Source organism: Taurulus bubalis (assembly GCF_910589615.1).
Source record: "Taurulus bubalis genome assembly, chromosome: 1".
Classification (NCBI taxonomy): Eukaryota; Metazoa; Chordata; class Actinopteri; order Perciformes; family Cottidae; genus Taurulus; species Taurulus bubalis.
In genome coordinates, this window is record NC_136589.1 from 4930942 (window position 1) to 4940947 (window position 10006).

The window sequence follows — 10006 nt, forward strand, 5'->3', positions numbered from 1 at the left end:
CTCTTATCTGCAGTTCAAAGCCCGTTGACTGAATTATCTCCGGACGGTAAGAGAGAAAGGAAACAACTGTCGGCAGCCCTCAGTCAGCCGGAGAGAAACTCTCCTCCGACAGCTGCTTGGTTAACTGGTCTTTACTGCCTAATCCCAAGGTGGAGGGATGGGAGCAGAGAGAGAAAGCGCAGTGCAAGGACACATCAGCGTCTGCACACGGAGCTCTGCACAGACAAACGGGTTCAGTGTTTCCTCTCGGAGAGAGCAGTGTCATGAGATAGTGGATGTTCGGAGCGGGAGCGGAAGCTGAGGTCTCAGGTTTGAGTGGCCACAGAGAGCGCTTGACCGGGGTGTTGAGAGGCAAGGTGTGGTGGCCAAACCCACACCAGTACGGAGGGCAGATACAACCAGAACCAGCCCCACTGGATGAGTGGAGCCTTGAACCTAGAAAACCTGTGGTCACAGGCCATAGGCAATGTCATATTGTTTCCATAATCACAGAGACTCTAAACTCAATTGAATACATTGCTTACGGGACATTATCTTCACCCTTATGTCAGTTGTGTCGCCACTCAGTTAATGTCTGTAATAAATAAATAAAAAGTTCCACTTACAGAATATCTAGTGCTTCACGTTCAGAAACAGTGCTTTCCTCGTGCTTTGTTCAAAATAGGTATGTTTGGCCACTCAAACACAACACAACATTTTCTTTACCTGCATTATCGTTTTCATTGTCAGCGCCACTGTCCCTTTACGTTGTAACTATTATCAGCGGTTGGCCCGAAGCAAACCCTTCACATTTAAACTGACAAAATCAACACGACGAGTCAGCATAAACGGTTTACTGCCGGATGGCTCGGCCCTTAACTACAGTATGGCCTGTTAGATACAGTTGATTTAAAGAAGCCCAAGTCCTCCACATCCACATAGATCTCCCCCCCCTGGCCTCCTCGTCTGTCTTGACTCTCTGGCACACAAGGTCATCCCCTAGCCAGTCACGACACTCCAATTAAGGCGACTGATGGACGCAGCTAATTGGTAGGATTTATAACCTCCTTTTATTATGCTTTATGAGGAAGGCAAGTGGAGGGCATTACCATTTATAGGCCCCAGGCTCCATGCTGGATCACTGTCATCCACTACTGTCCAGCCGGACTACTGAATACCGCAGCAGCCTGAGTAGCTCGAGCTGGGACGTCTAAGTGTCTCCTTGTCCGATCTTGTTTCAGCGTTTGATGTAATTTGAGGGTAAAACTAAAAGCCGTACAAACTCAAAGTCAAATACGGAGAAAAACTGAAAACTGCTTGAAATATAGAGTGAAAAGGGTGGACGGAGGTGGAGGTATGGCGAAGCATGGAGGTGAGGCTCCACGGGGCAGGAAGGCAGGAGAAGGCAGGCAGGGCTCTCATAATGAGTGTGTGGTTATTGATTGTATTGTCAGGGTGGCTGACCAGGGTCCCGTGTGCTATGGGCCCCAGTCCATCTGTGGACAATGCAGTCAGTTACAGCTCACTGCTCCGTCTAATAAAGAGCAAGCAGATTGATGTCACCAGTATGGTTGAACTCTACCTAACACTCACACACACACACACACACACACACACACACACACACAGACACAGGCACGTGTGTACAGTGGGACAGTCGTGAAGCAGTGACATTTTCAATTTTCTTTTCTTTTCATGGCAGAGAAATATTGATATATATTAAATATAGTATATGATTATGGGCTGAAACTAACAGTTCTTGTCATTATCAATTAGTGTGTAAATAGTTTGATGATCAAATTATTGTTTTGTTTAATGTCATAAAAAAAGTGAAAATGGTGAAAAGTGAAAATGGTGAACGTGAAAATCTGGAATAGAATTCCAGATCTTAATGACTTAAATGGCGATTCGATTATGTAAATTCGACTACATTGACTTCATTAACTAGTGGTTAATATAATATAATACTAAATAATCCTTTTTTTTTCAGCAGGACGAGGAATCACTTCATAATTCCATGCATCTCCACATTTTGCATTACACACCTTGATGAGATATTGCCGTAAAGTGCCGATAAATGCATACACATAAACAATACTATCAAATACATTAGCTGTGCAGTATGTTCCCACACTGAGACACACACACAAGCTCATGAAACAAATGACTTGCACTTCCACTTCGTGCAAACCGAGAACAGGAAAGAGCAGTTTCTCAAGAGCTCTGTATGTACACCTCGTGGGAAAACTATGCCGCTCTGAAAACACACTAGTTTTTACACCTGCTAATATATCAGCAATACACGTCAGTAATCATTTCACATGACAGTAGTTGCACTCTTAGCTAACTGATTGACAGCTTATCAGGTCAGGGCCTTTATATAAATGATGAAACAATTGCAGCCCTAATGAAGGCTCTGTGTTCTGCTGGTTAAAGTTGCCTCCTTTAGGAGGAAGTCAGCGCCTCCATCGAACATTTGGCTGCACCCGAGCCCCACGGCCTCAGCAGCAGCACGAGCGATTACTCCTGCGCAGCCAGCCAAAACACAAAAATCAATAAACAATCTCAACGTTTCTGAGGGCCTTTCGTCAGACTTAATAAATGTCTCAATCCACTGTTATGACTTCATTTTGCTTTAACGTCTTCTTCATGTGCATCTTTTACTGATCAATTAGAGAATGGAGTGTCCCTTCTGTCAAGACACATGCCCCCAATCCGCTGCTGCACACACACACACACACACACACACACACATCCCATGTCCAAGCACAAGGTGAACTGCTATTTTAATCTTTGAAATGAGATACCTTTTTGAAAGCACTCACTTAAATGGCTCATTAGAGGCCATGGCATCCACTCCTTTCAGGTTATTCTCCTCTCCATGTTCTTGTGTTTGGTTATTTTATCTTGTCTCAATTTTGAGGTGTGGTGCGCGGGTAAGGCTTGGTAACGACACAAATATGTAGTCTAAGTGTGCACCATTTCCAGGCTGTCAGTGCCGATGACGACCATCGCATCTTTCTCTTCAGGCTGCTCCTGCTGTCACAGGCCCTAATCCCGTGCTGCAGGGATGACAGGTGAGTGGTGCCAGAGCCCCTGGCCTGTGACTGGAAGCTCCGGGAGAATTTCACATGCACCCCTCTGTTGTCTCCCATCGATTCTGCCACTTCCCATTATTGTCAATCAGCGCGGCACAGTCTCCACGGGAGGAGCTGGGCAGCAGGGGTTTGGAGAGCAGCATGCTGCATTCCTGCTAGCCACTTCACCAGGGGCCCCTCTCAAGAGGCTGCCTGGGCAGGATGCCACAGCTAAAACTGAAACCTTTTGCCTTACAACACATAATGCACATGGTTGAGAAGCACAGAGGGGTGAAACCTCTGGAGCAGCATTGTGTTGACAAAAGGAGCAGCTGAGGCCTGTGCTGCAAACACAGCTTCACAGGGCTGTCAGCAGGAAAGCAATGCCGCTCTCCCTCAGACGTGACCGCCTTGTTAGAAAAACGACATAATAACAATGACAGGAATAATGGAACAGAAGTGAAGCACTTTTCTGGAGGTTATGGAAGGTTTGGGAGGTGGCTGCTCCATAGGTGAGCTTGCGGTGTGGCCACGTCCCCCTGGTGGCTCCTGACCCTGAGTGGGGGGCCGGCGTTCTGGTCAGGTAAGCCAACCATGCGGCGGCGGCGGCGGCGGCGGCGGCGGCGGCTATATGCCCTGGAGATTGATGGGAGTTGTGCCCTCCTTCCCTGCGCTGTAAAAGATTATCCGCTCACCCGCTGGAAACAAAGCTGTGATGGAAATTCGTCTCGCATCATCAGCAACAAAATATCTACACGGTGAAGCGGGAGTCTCTCATTTTTCATGGGCTATATATTAAATAAAAAAAGGCATTAGAGAAAAAGGGAAGGGGGTGGTCTGAGTGATAGCACTAGTTAGTATTTTTTTTTTTAAATGGGCCACTTGAATCAGGGAGATTATACGGTTTTTATTGGCTGTCAGGAAACACAACTTTCTGCGTACTTCACCCGCTGAAGCTCGTAATGCTCTGATTAGAATGCCAGCAGAAATGAAAAGGGATGGTGCTGGTGTAGAGACAGGGGAAGAGAAGCAGGACAAGTACAGATGCCCTGGAATCTGCTCCCCCTCAAATACACAAGAGGACCAACACATGCACACCAATAAAGCACACAGTGTGAACGAACAGGCTGCACACACGCTTCAGGCAGAATTTACACTCCGAGTTTCACAGTCAGATCTGATGTCACAGACTGAGCCGTGCCTATTCTGAACTGGATGCATGGGACACATCAAATAGAGTGTTATCTCTCGCTAAGTGAATATTGCATTCAGCTGATATGTGATATTTGAATTTCCCATTAGGGTGGAATGTGTGTCGGCGTGAAAAAGAAAAAGCTCAGCGATGCTTGCTCATTTCAGAACAGGCAGTGAATGGAAACCTTGCTTCACAGTTGCAGCGTGTCATGGTGGTGATAAGGATGAAGTGATGGAGGGGGACTCCTGAGGGGGTGACTGGTAAGAAAACTGACTGCTGTTGCTCACAGGGTCACCTACACAGGAGCTCACAGTCAGTTTGAAGGCGAACTATCATTTACCCAAACTCAACCTGATAACTGTGATCGTCTCCAGCAGATGGAAATCGGTCATTATATTGGCTTGAAACACTCCAGTCCATTCACGTCTGTCAATTTGTTCAAACTCGGCTTTCAATTCCCCATCGTGGAGAGAGAATAAGAAAGGGGAACGTCAAACTCCCAAACATGACAGAGCTGGCTCTTTCTGACTTGAGGAAGCCATTGATTTTTCCTCCATTTCACCATCAATCTGGTGGAGAAGAGGTGGCTGTGGGTGCTCAGACAGCTGATGATGTGATTTGTAACCGTGGACCACCAGTGAGCGGAAAGAATTGCCTGACTCTCAACACGTGGCATCGTGACCACCGTCTTCAGCGTTCAGTTGCAAGATTAACAGCGGGGATCTGCTGATGATCTCCATCTGCCGAGGGAGTAATTTCTCCGTCAGCCGCACTGCAGCCACACTAACATTTGTATTGAACGGGGCCACATCTGGTGTCAAATCTGGCGGGGCTTGCGTCACTTCATTCAAACAAGTCAAATTGCTTGTTTTTGTCCGACCAAACCTCCAAAACACAGAGATACTCAATTTCCAATGATAGAAAAAAGAGAAAAGCAGCAAATTCTTTCATTTTAGGCGGGTCATGTTTTGCACCCTTGCAGCAGCTCTATGGGTGGCAATGTTAGACTGTCATCCATGTGTCCATCTCTTTGGTCAGACTGAAATATCTTCAATACTGGATTGTATTCAATACAAATATCATAAAAGGTTTGACATGAGAATCTCATCATGAATGTATTATTTGGGGCTTTGAAAGTTTGGAGATGAGGGCATTGTAGATATTTATGACTCCAACAGTCTGAAGCAAGGATTACACACACAAGATTGTTTGATTTCTCCAAGGCAGTGTGATTATAAACGATTCTATATGACATGGGATAATCTGTGTAAAGAGTGCTACTTATGACTGTCAATGCAAACTGTACCCAGATCTTCTCTGAGTTCATATGTGTGTTGCAAGTAAGGACAACTGAGATATTTGTTTTATTGTTCACCCAAATAAAGATTGACCTGAAATACAGATTTTATGTCAAATTGGCGTTTTCAACAGGATCCTTACAGAGACACACACTGGGTAAATTAAGAAATAATACATGCTCTTTTCCTTTATCTTACCCTGTGTAAGATAAAGGGGTCATATAGAACAAGACACATTTAACATGTATTTGTTTTCCTTTACTATAAGCAAGTTATGATCTTCCAGACTACAATTAAAGATCACACATTAAACTGTAAAACGTGGTGTTATTATAAGTGATTCTGTATCACAGGTTTATTTTATACAGCTAAGTGACTGCGTGACTACTTTACGTTTTTGGCATGAATATGTATTCAAGCTATACCAAGATATTGCACCAAAATCACATTTGTGCAGGAATAAACTATGTATATATATGTATATATACATATATAACAAATATATAAATTATATATTCAAGAAAGACAACGGAGTTTGTTCTATTTTTCATCCAATTGAAGAATGATATGTAGTACATGTTTTACATTAAAAAAACTGATTAAGTTCGGATTAAGTCATAAAAAAGATGTATAGTATGTTGAAAAAGTGATAGTTTATCATTTAAATAAAAGTAGCCATACTATAGTTAATCTAAAAAAGTGATACATAACAGTGATAGAATAGTATCTCGAAAAAAAGTGATAAAAACGGATAATATTGCATATTGTTATTTTTTATAAAAAGTGATAGTTTAGCATGTTGAAATAAGTTATACAAAAGTCATTCTAAAAATGTCAAAGTATGTGAAAAAAAATGCAGAAAAAAGTAATTGTGGAGTATGTCTGGAAAATGTATTAAAAATCATAGCTTAGTATATCTTAAGAAAGTCATACAAAAGACATTGAATGGTATGTGGGAAAAAAATTATAGTATAGTATGCCATGTGTCATAAAAATGTAAAAATACAAATTGGATACATGCCATAAAAAATGAATATTATAGTTGGTCATTATTTTATTCATAAATTATAATAATACAGTATAGTATGTTGATAATAGCATAGCATGCCATAACATGTCCAAGAATAGTGTGTAATAAAAGTGTCTCAGGATAGTACATCATAAACAGTGTATACTGTGCAATGCAAATATCTTGACATTTTTTATAGTAGGCCATAAAAAAAAAGTCATAAAATGTCGTCCTATGAAATAACAATTGTGGTAAAAAAAAAAATCATACTATTGTTTGTGCATGAACATGTAATAAAAAGTCAGAGGATGGTATGCCATAAAAAAATACATTTTATATTACTTCACAAAAAAGATAACATGTTATAGTCCTATGCAGTAAGTCATATTATGACATAAAATGTTATAGTACAGTGTGTCAAAAATGTCATGGCAGAATACGCCATAAAAGGTTATAGAATATCATGTCATAAAACTTGTCATAGTATAGAATGTCATCAAAATGTCAAAGAAGAAATAGTTTGTCACAAAAAAGTATGCCATAAAAATGTCATTTAAAGCTGTAGTATAGAACGCCATAAAATATTACACAATGTCTCACAATATTCAGAAGCAGTGATTGTCTCCATACATCAATGGTAATAAAAAGAAGATCAAATAGTGCAAAAACCAGACCAAATTGGCTCCTTCCTCACTGCAGGTGCCCTTGCTCGGACTACACCCATCTTCGAAACCGTCCGCCATTTTCATCTCAACTACACACCTTTGATGTTTCTTGCCTATCATGCACTGATGCTGTGACGCTTTCGGGATGACAAAATCTGTCTACAGACAAAGAAACAGACAGACGGACAAAAGAATCAACACATGGGAAAGTACTCAAAACCACTCCTGTGGTCATTCCCGCTACATTCGGACCACGTGATGACACGCATCCCGGTGCACGGTGGTTATGATGTGTACAATGTAACTATGACGATCACGGTTCGATGCCAACCGGCACTTGCAGCACTAACTCTCTCCCAGTGTGTCCCGTCTCTATACCAAATAATGCGCATATAAGGGAGTAAATAAGTATAACCTTAGTCAAGCCACATCTTCACAATCATGTTCACTCATTTATTGCACATACAGTATAGTTCAGTACATGAAAAAAAATGCATACTTTTTTTTATGAATACTTATGACATGGAATAATGATCATAACATCACAGATTACATGAAGGCATTACGTTACATCATCTTTATTTTTAAATCCCATTTATATCATTTTAAATACACAAATGATATAAGTAGAAATGCAACTTCTTAAAACAGCTTCTAATCCATAATATTGTTCATACAGAGTTTATTCAAAAGCAGAGTATCCACTTCATACTGACACCTATTTTGACACAACATCATGATAGAAAACCTCCTGCATAAACACTGCGCTGCAGGTTTGATTGAATGTTGTCTTTGTAATGTCTCTCTCACATCGAGTGACACGGTGCAGGAACTCGAAGGGAGGAGTAATCCTCTTTAGATCATTTGCAAAGCAATTACGCTATCCTGCTATTAAATATAAAGATAACACCCGATGAGATAAGATGCTATTTGTACTACGTATCAAATATGGATAGCTGCCTAAGAGCCCTGATATCAGGGAGATATTTTAAAAACCTTGTAAATGAAATTTTAAAAAAACACGACGGTAAAAAATTATAGAGACATATCTACTGTACTATCTATCATGAAATTGATTTAATGAATTTAACGTCCTCAAACCTAAATCCTCAACTAATGGGCCTATAATTATGCATCACATCATAAATAATACACATTTTATACAGTGCAATCACTTACAATACATGGATTCATGGATAATATCAGGTTTGACATTCCACCGAACAAGGCAAATACATAAATACTTTTAGCTGCCAAGAAAACACGAGATAATGTTCAATAAATGGATCACTGCTATTGCAGGTTGGATTTCATTGTGAGAAGGGAGCCCAGATCAAACCGCATCCCTTCAAGTGACTTGAACTACGGTGACTCACAACATGCATTTGTCAGCAGGAACCAGAGAGCCTCTTTTGCATGTGTTTTTTTTTTATTTTTTTATCATCACTACACACTACACAGCAAGAACAAACGCCACTGACAAGAAAGGAGCCACAAAAAAAGCAAATTCCCCCACTGACCTGTGACCCAGGAGGGGGGAGGGGAGGCAAGGGGCTGGCCTGCATGCATACAGAGGAAGTTCAAACAGAGTTTATGACTGCATTATCTCTCCTCTTCCTCATCACCTCTCCACCCATCAGTGGACACTAGAAGCCACTACGCTGAAGCAGACAGACCCGGCATCACTCATTCACTCGCCTCCTAGGTGCCTTTGTCAGGTGATTGCTGGCGGAAAAAGGAAAACAGATCAATACATCTCCCATGGGCCTGACAGGTAATCTTTACCTGGGATGAAATATGAGTGGTACCAGCCTGCTGGATTCCTTAACTGTAACAGGGCAATTGACTGGCGGCACGGAAGCCATCCCCCCACTTCCTGGGCCGTTGGAAATACATTTTAGGGCATACAGTCTGGCTGAGACGTCATTATGGTGACTGCTAATTACCAGAGAGGCCGGAGAGGTGTTTCCCCTCCTGCTACGAATGGAACTGTATCTGAACTGATGCGTTTTCCTTACCTGTCAATGCCTTGGCACCAAAACACTCACTGACGGATAGGGCAACATCGAGAAGCTCTCCTTAAAACACTACACAGTCAATTCTTGTCAACGTGTCCAGGGGCATAGGTCTTGAAGAAGCCACCAATGTATTTATCAAAAGCTTCTTCTTTTATTTTTATTATGAACTTATTCAGTCTGGACCATGTTTTCCTTGTGTGGGAAGAACCCGCGGTGCTGCTGGACTCCGTGGTGCAGCAGCGGACCCAGCAGTGCTAGCCATGGGTGTGTGTGTGTGTGTGTGTGTGTGTGTTGGGGGCGGCTGCCTCATTTTGACTGATTCCTGTGGCAGGATGTCGTGTGTGAGGCATCCATTTAGATGAGTGTGCACACACAGCATTTATAAATGTCATCCCTGGCCAACATGATCACATAAAGCCTTCTCAGATGGATTATTGCAGACGTATAACTCACGTTAATTGGCAAATCTCATTCTACTAAATGTGATTCTTCTCCTCAATAAGGCTTTAAAGTTTCTGAAAAGGACATGCAGAATGTAGCTGGTGATAATGCAGTTAATTTCACTGTTTTGTAATTATTATTAAAAAAAAAAAAACCATGCCTTTTGGTGCATGGAAGATTTCAGATGAGGTTTTTAAAAATATGTCGATTTTGTATGAGTCTGTATGCCTTTGTATTTAAAAGACAGTTGTCACCTATGTGGTTTAGGTCAAGCAAAATGCTTTTTTCTGAACGTATACTGCTTGTTTACCAGATTGGCGAGAA